At 51.7% G+C, this 15,545-nt stretch overlaps 1 pseudogene; it reads left to right on the forward strand.

The window, feature by feature from the left end:
* Window positions 1-11,564: 11,564 nt before the first annotated feature.
* On the forward strand, window positions 11,565-14,045 carry LOC146203205 (protein brain tumor pseudogene; annotated as a pseudogene).
* The last annotated feature ends 1,500 nt before the right edge of the window (window positions 14,046-15,545 follow it).

The raw sequence follows: 15,545 nt of genomic DNA on the forward strand, positions 1-15,545 counted from the left end.
TGACACCAGGCAACCAGTAATAGTGGATGAGACGGGATTGGGCAGTCTGTATTGTCTTTACATTCATATGCCTGGGCTACACGTGCGGCAGCCGCAGTGTTACCGTCGTTTAGAACTGACCGGTAAGTGTGAACTATGGCACTGAGGGCATGTGTCTTGTGTAGAACAGCTGCCACTACTTACTGAATGACAGTGAGGCATGTGGTGCTTTCCTAACCCCTGGAAACTTGGTGTTGACTTAGGTGGCTTGCATAAATTGGGGCCTCATGTTTGCGCTGCTCTGTGTGCCGGGTCTAGTAGCTGGGTGAGGAAGTTCGTCGCTCTGTCGATACGTGAGAGGCTGCTGGTACGAATGTGAGCCAACAAAGGAGCTCTTTCAGGTGCTCGGCTCATGCACTTCAGGTGGTTCATGCAGGAGCGTTTTGAGAGATCGAGGGGAACGGGGTACAGAAGTGTCTCCGCATGTGTGGCCGCAACAAGGGGCCGCAAAGTTTCCAGGACGCATCAGGAATCGAAGCCAATAGTTATGTTGTTAGCCGGTGTCCTGACAGCAGACTTAACAGTGAAAGTTTGACTGATGCTGTGACATCAGCCAGTGAAACCAAGAGATCGCCAAAGAAGGTGATGCTTGTACATCAGATTTCCTTTTCTCGTGTCCGGGAAACTTCTGCCCAGTAGTATGGGGAAGACCATCGAACAGTCGCAGGGCTGTGCGATGGTCGTGGGTTCGGTTCCCACCATCGGCACGTTGTTTTTTCTTCTACTTTGTGTTTAATTATCTGTCCCCTAAGCAGATTACATTACTAATTTCCGTGATTATCCAAGTAAACATTAAAAAAAAAGACAAAGTACCATCCCCAACGCTTTCCTTGGCCTCGCCGACTGTTGGCTTCTTTCATTCATGTATTATAACGAGCACCCTCATTTCCCCTTAATTGATCTGCTTGTAGCTTACGGGGGTCTCGGTTCTGGCAGTATTGAAGCCATAGGTAGCGTAAGAGGGTTCTAGCACAGCTTTCGCCCTCACTCTTGATCACGTTCTACGTGACGCTGGCGGTAACAAAGGACGTTCCACGTCCGCCGCTATGGTTGAGGGTGACGCTGGTGAACACTCACGGTTCGTATACAGGCAACATAAATACCCAAGAAAGTAGCAGCGGGGACAGCGGCCGATGTAGCTCAGTTGGAAGAGCACCGGACGCGATATTCGGAGGTCGTGGGTTCGGTTCCTACCATCGGCACGTTTTTTCTTCTACTTTGTGTTTAATTATTTTTGCCCTAAACAGATTACATTACTAATTTCTGTGATTATCCACTTAAACATTAAAAAAAGACAAAGTACCATCCCTAACGCTTTTCTTGGCCTTTCCGACTGTTGGCTTCTTTCCTTCTTGAACGGTGCAAGTATCACGAGCGGCAGAGTGTTCAGTGCCTTGGAAGTAGACGTGATATCGTGAACTTTCTGGCACAGATTGGGCGTGCAGCCCTTCACACGTGCCAGTAAGCGTCGAGCTTGGCCAGCCACTCTCTTGGTCTCTTGGAGAAGTGCCTTGACAGCGGGTGACCAAATCAGGAAGAAGTCGATTGTCAGGCCATGGTAGCGGACTTGCTTTCGCCATGGTAGAAGTTGCCCACTAAGCCGAAGACGGCTGACATCACATTGCGCATTGCGGCAACTTCAATCGATGCAGCATGAGCTCCCCAATCATCTCACATGACATAGTCAGACCGACGTTGGAGGGGAACGCCACGACATCACAATCTAATCAAGCGCGCACTGCGCGAGGTGCACTGTGGGGTTTGTGGGGTGGTATTTTGCTGTTGCTGAGGACGCGAATAAGGCCACATAATCGGCATAGACAGCAACGCGCGCAACATTCCGCGGGATTTCGGATGAATGCAGTCCGCGAGGCCGGCAACCACAAGATTAAAACGAAAAGGGCCGAGAACTCTGTATGCCCTGGGGGACACCGCACGTAACTGGACAACAACTTGACCCGGAGCCGGCGCGCACACTCATTTGTACATTCGCGGAGGAAAGAGGCCTCGTAATTGTACAGGTGGTCACTTATACCCATTTCAGCGAAAGCGTCCATGATGTGCCCGCTGGGGGAGTGGGTCAAAATCACTTTTCACGTCTACCAGGACGAGAAAACCGGCGTGGTGCGAAAGTTGTGCTTGCTCAAGTGTCGACATCATGCACGAAGTCGTTAGAGTCTGCTTTGGCGCGGTGTCAACAGAAGCCGCTCTGTTGAAAAGCGATAGCATCATGGTTCCGCGACCCAGTTCTGGCGGAGAAGGGCTATGCTTTCCATTATTTTGCCAACAGCGGAAGTGCGCGACAGAGGCCGACAGGAGGGCAGGTTGCGTTCTCGCTTTGCCCTTCTTCAAAATGGGGACAACGGTGGCCTCGCGCCAGGCCTGCGGGACATTACAACCATGCCACATCTAACAGTAGGCTACAAGAAGCTGTCGTTACGGTTTATCCAAATTACGAAGAGTTTGATATGTTATGCCGTCTGCTACCGGGGCGCTATGGCCTTTACTGCGGTCGAAGACGCGGCGGAGTTGAGGGATGAAACCAGCCGCACACAAAAGCAAGTACTTTACTTGTAGTACGGAAAGAGAGGCAGAATGAATCAAGAGGTCTTACCTGAGATGGTGCAGCATATGCGCGGGGGGGGGGGGGGTGACTGCGTGCATAGGTGAGGAAACTGCGCTGTCAGTTGCTCTACAGGTACTCTTTTTGTGATGCCGAGATTAATAGCTGTGGACAGTACCAGACAGAGAGGCACCCTAAGTTGGAGGAAGGAGGGCATTATGTGCCACACACGATGCTGATGATGGTGTGCATCAGCGATGTGCAAAAGCTGACTTAGCTATGCCAATGGAGGCACTTGGCATGTCGTCGGCATGTAGCGTCGAATCGATTGTAGATATTTCAGTTATTGTTGATGAGCGCGGATAGCGCGGCACTGAGCAACGCGCTGCGGTGTGCGGAAATTGAGAAGTTTTATGTCAGGCTCAGGGACACCGACAGGAACTATGCAATTGGATTTTGCTTCTTTGTCGCGCTGGCTAATATGCAAGAAAAAGCTCGTCCCACTTCGATCACTCACGCAGAGTTCGCAGAAATGTGATCAGCGAATGACACTGCAAGGGTGCACATTAGGGCGAGACACCCGAGGGGACATATTGATGGGGAAGTCGTTTGAACGGTTGGTGTCAGGACAGGACTTGGAGCCAAACATCCCGTGCACATACACGTGTGGAAAAGTTAGATCAATCGCAGTAGTGGCATATATCGCGTTAGCGAGAGTTACCTGGCTGCTGATGCGATCAGGTCCGGATGCAGAGTCTTCTTGGTAGTATGATGTGATCAGGCGGACAAGACATCGTACGGTGAGCAGCAGGGAGAGTTGGCAAAGAAGTTTATATCAACTTTTTTAGATTTTAAGCCAGGAAGAGGAAGTCAGACGAAAAGAGAGCTGTTCGTGGATACAGTTCCGGTCCTAAGATAGAAGATAGCGTTCATCTCCAGTTCTCTAGCTGGGGAATGTAGTTAAGTTGGCCCAGTTCAATAAGAGGAGCATGCGCGGTCAACACAGGCTCGGTTCACTCCCACAGGCGTCACTGGAACCTCCTCGCAGCTCTTCCGATGGTGGCTGTTATAAGTGCGCGTTTGAAGCGCCCTGGTCGCGGTCAGAGATAACTCTTGAAAAGACTGCATATGTGTGTGTATTTTCGCTGGCGTTTGTGTGTGTTTGTAGGCCAACGGAGCGGCTGTGGAAGACGCCTTCTCCCTCTGTACTGTGCCAACTTGTGAGGTGGCCTGCGAGCTGGCGCCGCACGGACGATCAGCAGAAGAAGAGCGTCGCTCCCGAAGACATCCGATCTGCCTGCAACCATCCCCGCCGAGCCAGCGAGTCGGCTTCTGAGAATTCGACGGGCGCTGGCGGTCAACATTTGTAACGGGGGTGGAAGGTGTCTTCACCAGCCACAGCCGCGGCGAAAATTTTTCTTCCTGCATGCGGCGAAACGACGGTTGAAGTAAGGATTCCCCAGGAGCCTGGCGAGGAGGAATTCGATGGAGAGAACGACTTTGAAGATTCCGAGCGACGCGGCAAAACAAGAGACTCGTTTCGGGTGCCGTGACGAGAGGCCGCACCCTCAATAAAGTGAAGTTGTGCTGCAATGTGTATATAGTGTAAATACATTATGTATTCTGCAATTAGAGTGGATTCCGGTCCAGGTTAATCGGGAGAGGAACGAAAATTTAAAGAAAGGAAGAAGAAGAAAGAACCTGATATTTAACTGTGGCGATGTCGATTTTGTGCCTGGTCAACGACAGAATTTCGGTACCCGAGGAAAACAGGTCATCGGCTGAGGTGTCACGCCACGTGCTCTCGTGAAGGTCAAAACTCTCTGCTCTCGTGAAGGGGGGAGGCAAGCAGCGTACATCTCTCCCTTCGCGGAATAGGCCTGGTTCTGCTCCCGGCTGACTCCGTCAAGGAGGTTGGTCGACACTTTTTGTCAAGGAGATCCTGGCTGGCGTCATTGAGCTCGCTTCCCCTTTCTGACCCGGATAGGTAACTGACCGCCGCAGCACGTGGGGTGGAACGCTCGTCGTCGTCACTGTCCTCGCTGGCTGCCGCTCGCCGGCACCTGCTTCGTTCCAGCCGTCATCTGTTGAAGCCACGTGAACCTTGGCAGAAACCGCAATTTTAACATCGCGTTGATGTGGGGAGGACCCGCAGCCAGTGCGAAATTTAATAAGTCTCTACCGCGTCGGGTTTTAGGAGCACATCCTCAGGCTGTGTGGTGGGAGTTGGTCACCACAGATGATGGCCACAGCAGAAAGACAGTTGGAGATGCGCATGATGCTGTTGGCATGCCTAGTAACTGTGGGGACGAACATACTCGCCATTCTGCTGTTGGCGTCGCCAAGGCGCACTGTAACGGTGGCATATTCCACGAACCAATTACTATGTCCGACACAACAACTTAGTGCGAAAGGTTAGCAAAAACGTACACTGCCACTCGCGGCTTGCCGAGAGGATGTGCAGGATTGAAGCATTGTTCTGCGGTGTAGCCAGGCGGTGGCGCATCTTCCGTACGCCCGCCTCTTGTAGGGTCAGTACATTATACGCGTAGAGGGTAAGATGCTCTGCTAGGTCAGCTTGTCGGCGGCGCAGGGAGTTCCAGTTCCACTGCAAAATGCGGGGCCGAAACACAGCTAAGCTAGTGATGGTTGGTGAGAGGGCGCTGGGTGGCTGAGATCACTGCACACAGATGGGGCGCCGGAGATGTGGCAGTCAGCTCGTCCATAAGCGCCTGCACCGCTCCAGACAGAGCCGCAATGACGGTATCTCGAGCATCAGCCGGAGGGCAGGGCACTGCAGAGGCAGTAGGGGAGAGGGTGTCTTGGGAGGAGCGCCTGTTTTGTGACCCTGCTGAAGCGTTGCTGCGGGTAGGAGGAAGGGGGGGGGGGTATTTTTGCTTGCTCGTTTCACATGCGAGCGATAAGCCCGTTGGCTCCCTCGGCTCGACTGGATCATGCAACAGAGGCATGGTTGCCTCGGAGGACTTTGATGGTTTCAAGTCATGTACTGCTCTGAGGAAGCCTTTGGCGAGATGCCACTCGTGTTGCTATTGGGTTCACCGAGATTCAGTGGAAGAATGACTGCCGCTGCAGTTGATACAGCACGGGCTCTCGGCTGCAAATTCGGTGGTTCGGTGGTAGGCTGCGCATCGCCTTTGAGCGGCCGACCAAAGTTACGTGACCTAAGGTTCCACATTAGGTGCATTGGAGGGGACGTGAGCGACGCGGCCGCACTGGTAGACGAAGTTTGAAGAGTGCAACCTCGTTGGCGGATTTCTGCCGGAAAAGCGAATAATAACATCAGCACCACTTCTCCAACGTCCCAAAATAGGGACTGGCACCCTTGGCGTCAGTGACGCCAAGGGTGCCAGTCTCGGTGAGGCTGCAATCGACGTTGAAAGAGTCCAGTGCACGTTCTGTCACCAGTTTGCCTGGCGTGCACCCTGAACCACAGCTATCGGTTGGCAGTCGACGGCACAGGCATTGCGGCGCTGGTTGACTCTAAACGCAACAACAACGGGCTGTTTGGAGAGCAATGCGGCAATGACGTCTCTTGAGGAGCCAAGGATGTTGTCCTTCCTGCTGTGCGAACAGTACAAGATCGTGGCATGGCTTGTGCTTGTGTACGGTGTCGCGGCACTACAGGACGCGATGACTGCGTCTGTAGGTGCTGATCGAAGAGCTTGGGCTTCTTTTAAGGAACAAAAGGTAAGGTGCCGCTTCTTGCGCTTTTCCCTTTCAGTCGCTTTTGCTGGCGGGTTGCTTATGCCTCCCCCACTTTTATTGCGAAAGCAATACTACGCCAGGTTTCGCCTTTTCGCCGTACCGGAGCCTACCCTTCATGGTCGGTGGTCGGTCATGTGAAAACTGACGTTATACCAGAGCGAGAGACAGTGCAGCAAGTCGGCTCTTCAGCGCGCCGTAGCTACGCTGCACGGTCGAGCGATGACGGCGGTCGGTCACGTGACTACTGACGTCATACCAGAGTGAGAGACGGGTAGCAAGTCGGCTCTTCGTCGCGCCGTAGCTACGCTCCATGGTCGAGCGGCGGCGACGAGCCTCCTCTTGGTACGCGATGATTTTCTGAGCTTTTTCGTAAAGACGTTGAAGTGAACGCGTGAAACCGACACTGCCTGTGAATCGATGGCGGCCGGCTAGCCGGTTGCGAGAGTTCGAGGCTCCTTGCCCCATCTTCTCGATGAGACGATCCACTACTCACTAAAGAGGAGCCCGAGCTGCGATCATTGCGGCACTGGTGGGTACTGAACACCTATCGTAAAGCTTACATACGCAAGTACTTTGTGGCGGATGAGAGAGAGAGAAAGAAAAGAGCACATAAGGTCAAGGAAGTCAAGGCACAGCACTCCAGCACTCACTCACACCGACCGCAGTTGAGCCAGTCGATGCCGGCGACGCACAGGATGCGGGAAGAGAGAACCCAAGGAACGGCGCAGGCTCCTGAAGGGACCGCGCTGGCGAGTGATGAAGAGGCACCTCTCGTAGGGAGGGCGGCAGAGAGCGAGGAGGGAACGGGAACCACAAGACACGTCACTCTACACTTAGTGCTCACAACACAGTAGAGACGAGCACTGGGCCAGCGGCAGAGATGGAGACAAGGAAAAAATATCCAATAGCGAAGTGCGGGCAGCAATGGCTTCGTGCCATCTGAAGACGAAGGGAAATGAGAATTGTCGCACCAACTGCAGCCGCTGAGACTTGGCATTACGCCAACAGCAGTCAATATAAGTTGACATCGTGCCAGAAAGAGCCAATGAGAGTTGGCGCTGCGTCAACTGGAGTAATGAGAGTTGGCGTCGCGCCAGCAGCAGCAAGTGGAGAGAGTGCTTGGCGCACCTTCTTTAAAAGCTAGAGCAAAATAAACAAGGCTGAAAGAGGGCAAATGTAGATTGCGCATTTAAGCCGCATTTAACTTAGCGAGTTAAATCGGAAGCCATTCTCAAGAATTTTACGGTGCTTGCATTTATTAACTTAAAGTGGCTACATCGGGGAGCGAGTTTGTCGGCTTTCAAACGTCGAAAGAAGTAAACTGGTGGCAAAAAAAAAAATGTCCTCTCACGACTGAAAACTGATGCAATAGCCGTTGGAGATAATTCCAACTCCGGCGTTTTTCTTGCCTCCCCAGATCATAATAACCGCGTCAAACGAGTGACGGCTTTCAGCTGCCTCCGGCACTTGGTGCAGGGAGGTGTCTCGCTGTTCAAGCAAAGAACATGGATGTATGCACGCTTGTTTCCCTTTGCCCATACCTAGCAGTGGTATGGGTTACGGCAGCCTAAGCGGATGCGGAGGGAGCTAAAGATTTGTCTGCTTCTGTGCGCAGTGCTTTAGAGCACGGTGCTTAATCGGCCACTTTTGTCTCTTATGTGAAGCAACTATAGTGACGGAAAAATTTCCGTCCATAACCTAAGCAATATTTCACAGCTTAATTCCAAACATCAATGTTTACGCACCCTTTAAAAAATGCTTTAAGTCTTTACAGTTATTTCTTTTCCGCCAATACAAAACTGCATGTGTATGAGCGCGCGTGGCGCGTATGCGTGCGCGCGTGTGTGCAAATAAGTTATGCGCATCTAGGTACGCAACCGCAAATGGTCAGTACTCTTACACGTTTTCATTACAATGAGGAAAGCAAACGCGCGATCCCTACGTGCTGCGAAGAAGTACACTTAAGATACCCGAATCGCTTCGCATACCAGCCACGCCGCCAAACCACCTTAATAAAAAGAACGAAAGCAAAAGAATTGCTCTACATTTCTCCCTCCTTCTCCACGCATTTTTATTGCAAAATAGCACCAAGCTCATACTCTAATGCATCTGTGGTCACGACCACTGGTAGAGTTGGATCAAACATGTGAATTGCTTCACAAGTTTAAAGTAGCTGCTTCACTTCATGGGAGCTTTGGGCCGCCTTGGCGTCCCATGTGAAAGCTACACCGTGTGGCAAGAGACTGCGCAGAGGCTCAATATTTTCATAGTGAGGCAGGAATTTGGCATAATAACCTACCAGTCCCAAGAATGAAAGTATCTCAGTACATTTGGTAGGCTGTGGCGCATCTACTATGGCTTCGACTTTTGACCGAAGAGGTGCTAAGCCGTTGCAATTGACATGACCCAGGAATGTCAACTCCTCGACATTTAAGACAAACTTGTGGTTTAGCCGTAGACAAGCAGTTGAGATGTGCTAGTACCCTTCGAAGATTTCCAGTGAGTTTAGAGGCTGACTTCCCATACACATGTAACGAAACACACCATTGCATCCTTCCAGTAATTTGGCCATCATCTCCTGAAAGGTGCTTGGTGTAGATGCAAGGCCGAAACACGCACGAAGAAATCGAAAAAGGCCATCATGGGCAATAAACGTATTAAGGTTATTGCTTTCCGGTGTTAACTCAAGTTGGTGGTATGCCGACGCGAGATCAATCTTTGAAAAGTGTGTAGCAATCACCAGCTGGTGAAGTAGGTCATCCGTATGAGGGAGGGAAATCCATCAACAATACTAATTTTGTTGGATTCACGTAAATCTACGCAAAGGCGAATGCTGCCGTCGCATTAGCGCACTACCACAATTGGCGATACCCACTTAGAGGCACCCACTCCTTCATTAACACCTCCTTGCTCGAGACACCTCAATTCTGTCGAGACTTGCTCACGGAGAGCTAAAGGAAATCGACGCAGTTTTGCAGCAACATGCTTAATGTCTGTCTTGCGGTTCACGTGGTGCGCGAATCCTTTTACAAGCCCTATTTTATTAGTAAACAAACATCCAAATTCTTTGCGAAATTCGACAGGCAGTAAGGTAGTAAGGGGCACATTGACATCTGGATGCATAAGTCAAGTTTGCGAATGGTGTCTAGTCCAAGCTCCGCAGCTCGTTGGCGAACAACAGAACAGGACAGAGGTGGATGGACGCTGGCAGCACACATTTGCGAGGAAGCAGCCCTTCACTGCGATACCCCCCCCCCCCCCCCCCCCCCCCCCGGAGTAATTGAGTAGCGTCGCCGAAGGTAAAGGTAGCGTTGCAGTCGCTTTGAAATGATTAACGTAAGCATGTTCGGTCATGATAGACACAGATGAACCCGTATCTAACAAAACCTGCATGCTCACACCTTCAACTTGAATACCGATGTGAATTCTGGAGCGCGTAGTGTTGGCCCCAACATGTAGAAGCCTCAGCGGTTTATATTCATCTCCTTACATGCATACTTGACGATCTGTTCCGACTTCGCACTACGGCATGCTTTTTGGAAATGGCCAACTTTCTTGCATTTGGAATAAACCCTATTTCTTGCTTTGCGATTAGGGGAATTGGTCAAATGTTCATTAGAGCCGCATCTGTAACAGCAACGTCCTCCTTGATTACACACTAAAGTTGACGGCGGCACATAAGCAGCGTCTCGTGTCCAAATCCGATGCGAGGTGCTCGAACTTGTCTATGTATTTGGTTCACGCCGTCAGAAAAGGTGAATTCGTGCAAACATTTAGGTGCTCCTTCGTAGTTGCACGCGACTGCAATTGCCTTTTCCAGTCAGCCCTGCACCTTCCAACTACAAGCGTCCTCGGAGCCGAGTGCAGAAGTATAGCTTTGCGCCGAGACGCTGCAAGCTCTGAAGCGCCAGATGCTTCTAAGTATGCAGAAAACGTTGCCCTTCACTGGTTCCATGGTATTGGTGACTGGGTCGGGGTTTTCAGGAATGCAGTAGGAGGCGTAAGTCCCGCGAAACTCATTGTAAAAGGTTTACCTCGTCGCCACTTTGTTGTATTGTAGAAGTCAATCACTGACAGAGAGCCGAGATGTTACGCGCCAAGAGCCATGTCGCCGTCTCATTCGTGTACACGTCATACCTTACGTAACATACATGAATCCGGAAGATGAAGGAAGTTGAAGGAACAATTTTTCGGTATCGTGCATGGCGTCGACGACACGACGATGCGAACAATTAGCTACGGCAAATGCTGCCGACGAAGGAAAACACACAAGATAAAGAACCGTGTTTTCAGCAGCAGGGGCGAATAGTAGCAGCCAGAAGGATGATGGTGACGACCTTGCTGATGATACTAGCCAACCGCTTTAACGGAGAGACCGCAACAGCCGCACAGACAAGCCAAAACAAAACAAGCAAAACCTTAGGCGCACGGCTTTAGAAACTAAGCGGGTCACTTGATAGTTGGTGGGTCGAAATGTCCCTTGTAACCAGTGTTGAAGATGGCGCTTCGAGCCCCACGCTTCCGTCTCGAGGCTCTTTAAAGCGAAGCCATGCCAAAAGTGAATTCGTATTGGCGCAAGCTCTAATTCCACAGCAGCCTATCAGCGCATGCTGCAGTGTTTCTTCCTCTTCAACGTAAAGGGAACAATCTTTTTTTTTTGTACGCAAGCTTGCCATAAGCCATAATATAAAAACTCATGTAAATGGTTTTCCGCGAGGAACCGGAGCAGGCTCCCGTTCTTAGCGTTGTCGGTGAGCCATTTAGAAAAGTCCTCTTCCCTTGTTGTGGTTAGTCCCACAATCTGTCGGTGTGTTCGTCGTGAAGCATGCTCGCCAGGTTCTTTTTCGTAGAGCACCACAACGTGCCTCTGCCGGCAGCCTACTTCTTCTTCTGTTACCATAGCAGTCTATCAAAGCAATGGGCTGCTTCCACTAAGCCTACAGCGCCAGACTGCTGTGAACGGTGCACGTTCGCGCTGAAGAAGGGCCCCTTCTCGTAATTTGTCGCCGCGCGCGTATACATGATGTGGCGCCCGCAGAGCTCAAACGGGCAGTCCGCCTAGTTGTCATTCGCTCCTACGAGGATGTGTCGCCGCCACCAAGAGCAGATGATGTCGCGGTCGAGAAGGCGGTGATTGCTGGCGACGGCAGGCCCTCATCGCGACACGCGCAAAACACCGTGCGGGCTTCGTGCCTCCTTTAGGCGCGTTCTGTGAGACCGGGCCGGAGACGCGGACATGTTCTCGGAGGACAACCTCACGGTTCAGCTGTCCCAGGGCAACAGCCAGCCGACAACACTCATTGGCTCTGGTGCGACAGCAGGCTCTCAACCGGGCTCTCCTGCACCACTGCCAGAGGAGCTTACAGCACCCAGTCCTGCCGGGGAATGCACCAGCAAAGGCGGCCCCTCGGATGGCTGCTCTGCCGTCACTGCAGCTCCGCCCCACCTAAGCACTGAGTGCAGCATCTGCCTTGGAACCTTCACGAATCCTAAGGTATTAATCTGCTTCCACACATTTTGTCAACTATGCCTGGAAAAGCAGTGCACTGCAGAAAAGATTCGTTGCCCCCAGTGCAGCCAGGACACACCTTTACCGCCAGGAGGCACGGCTGACCTTCCATCCTATTATGCAGCCTCCAACGGCCCAGAGACTACGGCTCTCGAAGCTGTCAGTCTTGGGTGCGGAGGTTGCAAAGCCAAAGAGGCGAGTGCAGTGGCCAGTTGCTTCAATTGCGTCAACTTTCTGTGCCCCAACTGTGTGATGGCACACCAGTTCATGCATTGCTTCGAAGGCCATCGGGTTTTCATGTTGGGAGAGCGGCAGAGCACGAACGATGAGTTCCGGGTGCCACAGGATAAGCCTGTCGCCTGCCTGCGCCACCGGTCGGAGACACTGAGCTACTTCTGCCTGTCGTGCGACCTGCCAGTCTGCAAGGTGTGCTTTATCGACCACCCCGAGGCAACGCACGTATTAGAGCCACTCGGTGAGGCGGCCGCTCGGCACGAGGGAAGCTTGTCGCACATATTGGAGGATGGAAGGGCGAGGCTGCGTGACCTCCAGGCAGCACTCAAGACTCTTGAGCAGGCATCCAGTCGCCTGCAAGCTCAGCACCAGCGGGCAGAGGGGGAGGTGGCAGACACTTACAACTTCTACCTCGCCATGCTGGAGGAGCGGCGGCAGGAGACGCTGCACAAGCTCCAGAACATCTACAGTGCCAAGATGACGACTCTTGGCTTGGTCAAACAAAAGATTCAAGATACGATCGAAAGGATTCATCAAGTGTGCAACTTTGTGGAAACGTTGACTCGCTTTTCTACGAGCAGCGAGATTTTGGTCTTCAAGCCTTTGCTAGAGAAAAAGTTCAAAGAATGTCTCTCATTTCGCCCTGAGCTCGCGCTACATGGCATGGACCTGGAGTTTCTGTCGGACTATCAGGCCATACAGATTGGAGTGCGCAACACCTTTGGCTACATCAAGCAAGGCGGAGCGTCTGGAGGTACTCCGCGGCAACCACAAATCATTCGTCCCAATGGTGGTGTTCTGAGTCCGGCTGACCGCGGGTCCGCACGTGAGAATGGCCAACATCTACCGCCACTTCCGACGTCCCTTCTTGAGTCGAACCCTCTGTACAAGCGATTCAGCTCAGCAGGCAGTCTACGTTCGTTTGCAACCATTCCCGCAGGTGTCAACCCTGATGAGAAGCGGTCGAGGGAAGGTGGTGACATCTTTCACAATGGCTCAGACTTTGGTGTTCCCCAGGCATTTTCGGCGCCTTCGCTACAGAGAGCTCTGACTGAACTATCGCCAAATAACCTAGCTGGCACTGGCACAGGTCTATACCCACAAACATCACAGATCAAGAGGCAGAAAATGATTTACCACTGCAAGTTTGGTGAGTTTGGTATCATGCAGGGGCAGTTCACTGAGCCTTCTGGCGTGGCAGTGAATGCGAATAATGACATCATCGTGACCGATACGAACAACCACCGCATCCAGGTCTTTGACCAGGAGGGGCGGTTCAAGTTTCAGTTCGGCGAGTGCGGCAAGCATGACGGACAGTTGCTGTACCCCAACCGAGTAGCCGTGGTGCGCCAGTCTGGTGACATTGTAGTGACTGAACGTTCTCCGACGCACCAAGTCCAGGTCTACAGTCAGTACGGGCAGTTCATACGCAAATTCGGGGCTGGGATCCTACAGCATCCTCGCGGTGTGGCGGTGGACCCCAAGGGCAACGTGGTGGTCGTCGAAAGCAAGGTGATGCGGGTAATCATCTTCGACAAGAAAGGCAAAGTATTACAGAAGTTTGACTGCTCCAAACATCTCGAATTCCCAAATGGCGTGGTGGTGAACGACCGAGAGGAGATCTTCATCTCCGACAACCGGGCCCACTGCGTCAAAGTGTTCAACTATGACGGAGTGTTCGTTAGGAAAATCGGTGGCGAGGGTATCACCAACTATCCAATCGGAGTTTGCATCAGCCGAGGTGGCGAGATCCTGGTGGCTGATAACCACAACAACTTCAATCTGACGGAGTTCACCCAGGATGGGCAGCTTGTGCGCGCACTCGAATCCAAGGTGAAGCACACTCAGTGCTTCGACGTCGCACTTATGGATGAGGGCTCTGTTGTTCTGGCCAGCAAGGACTATCGTCTTTATGTCTACCGCTACATGCAAATACCCGCATCTTCAGCTCCCACTGGCCCTGGGGGCCTCTGAAAAGAGAGGGGGGCCGCCCTTGTTGCTGTACCCTGTTTGCCAAGGCCTACGTTCTCCCATGTTTTCTCATCATTACAGTTTTCTCAACATCATGTGACCTCATTTGTACATGGTTTTGTTCTTTATATTAAAAAAAGTTTGGGAGATGTTGCCATGGGCTGTCGTAACAGCGGGTACTGGGCGAAAAGGTGGCAACGGTATTCACGTGTACAACGCATGATCTTCTGCGCGGCCGATCTGCCCCGTGCAGGCAGCAGCAAGCACACCTGGCACGCACGCATAACACTACTACTGTTCCGAAAGGCGCATCGTCCCGAAACACGTTCAGACATTACTGAAACGCTAAAGCGTAAGCAGAGCGCAGAGTAAGAACGCTTGGTCCTATTGCTAACAGGTTTCTGGCGAACCATGGGCACAACTTTAGGGTGACTGGCCCGACGGAAATTTCGCGGTACAATCGGAATCACCTCGTAATTTACATCTATACGGGGAACTATGTACTGTGGAGCAAAGCAGCTTTCAGGAAGAGCTCGCTAAGACCGCGGCGTCAAACTGGAATGCAGCGCCACACTCATGCGTGCAAGATATGCTTGCTGCTTCCTTAAGCAAGGTGCTGCGGAGCGTTGCGAAAGTTGAGAAGAACGTGTGTGTTCAGCTGCTGATTGAACGAGGCCTTGGTGTTAATCTTTCTTAGTTTCGCGCCTCTTATATTTAGCTGCGCTAGAACCTAAGCAACACCAAGGCCCCGTTTAAAAAGCAGTTCAACAGTCAATTTGCAGTTGAGCCTCTCCATAGGTAACCAGGTCGGAGCTGACGTGCAGAAACACGTCGACTAAGGCGGTAATAACATGTTTTCCGCCAACACGCGTGCCGCGGAAACGTGGCTGCTACTGCGTCGGGATGATACTTGATCCGCGAAACATAAAGCGGCTGCCGGCGAGGTCGATTACAGCGCACTCTGTACCCCAGTGAGCGGTCGTCCCTCATTATGAAAATTTACAAAAAGATGAAACTAAAAAAAAAATACAAATATACTACTGAGGCTAACCTAGCTATGCGACTTATCTTCTTTGTCTTTCTTTTTTGCTTTATCTGTGTGATAGCTCAATAAACTATGTCTGAAGCTGCTATCGGTGGCCTGCCCATCGATCGCTTATCGCAGGACACTGGTTGGGCTTTCGTTGTTTAAAGAGAATGCGTTCTCTGACTTCCAAGAGTTATGCTGACTATAAAGTTCCCTTTTAGCACGTTTTGAGGCGTCGAGTAAACACGCTGCATTCATTCACAAAGCTTTTGGAACTCTATAGTGCGCTAGTGAAAGTGTGCAAGCGCGTTTTTAGTATATTTCTTCTTTCCGTGGGCCGTCTAAAGATGCTGGACAAAAGGTCTGCGGAGGGCGTATTCAACATAGTGACGAAGGCGGGCACCAAAAGGGGATAAAGTCGTTCGCAGCAGAGCCACCGACTGGGGAGACAAACAGCCACACAACGAAATTGATAA

Source organism: Amblyomma maculatum, chromosome 1, assembly GCF_055883805.1.
Source record: "Amblyomma maculatum isolate TAMU_Amacu chromosome 1, ASM5588380v1, whole genome shotgun sequence".
Lineage (NCBI taxonomy): Eukaryota > Metazoa > Arthropoda > Arachnida > Ixodida > Ixodidae > Amblyomma > Amblyomma maculatum.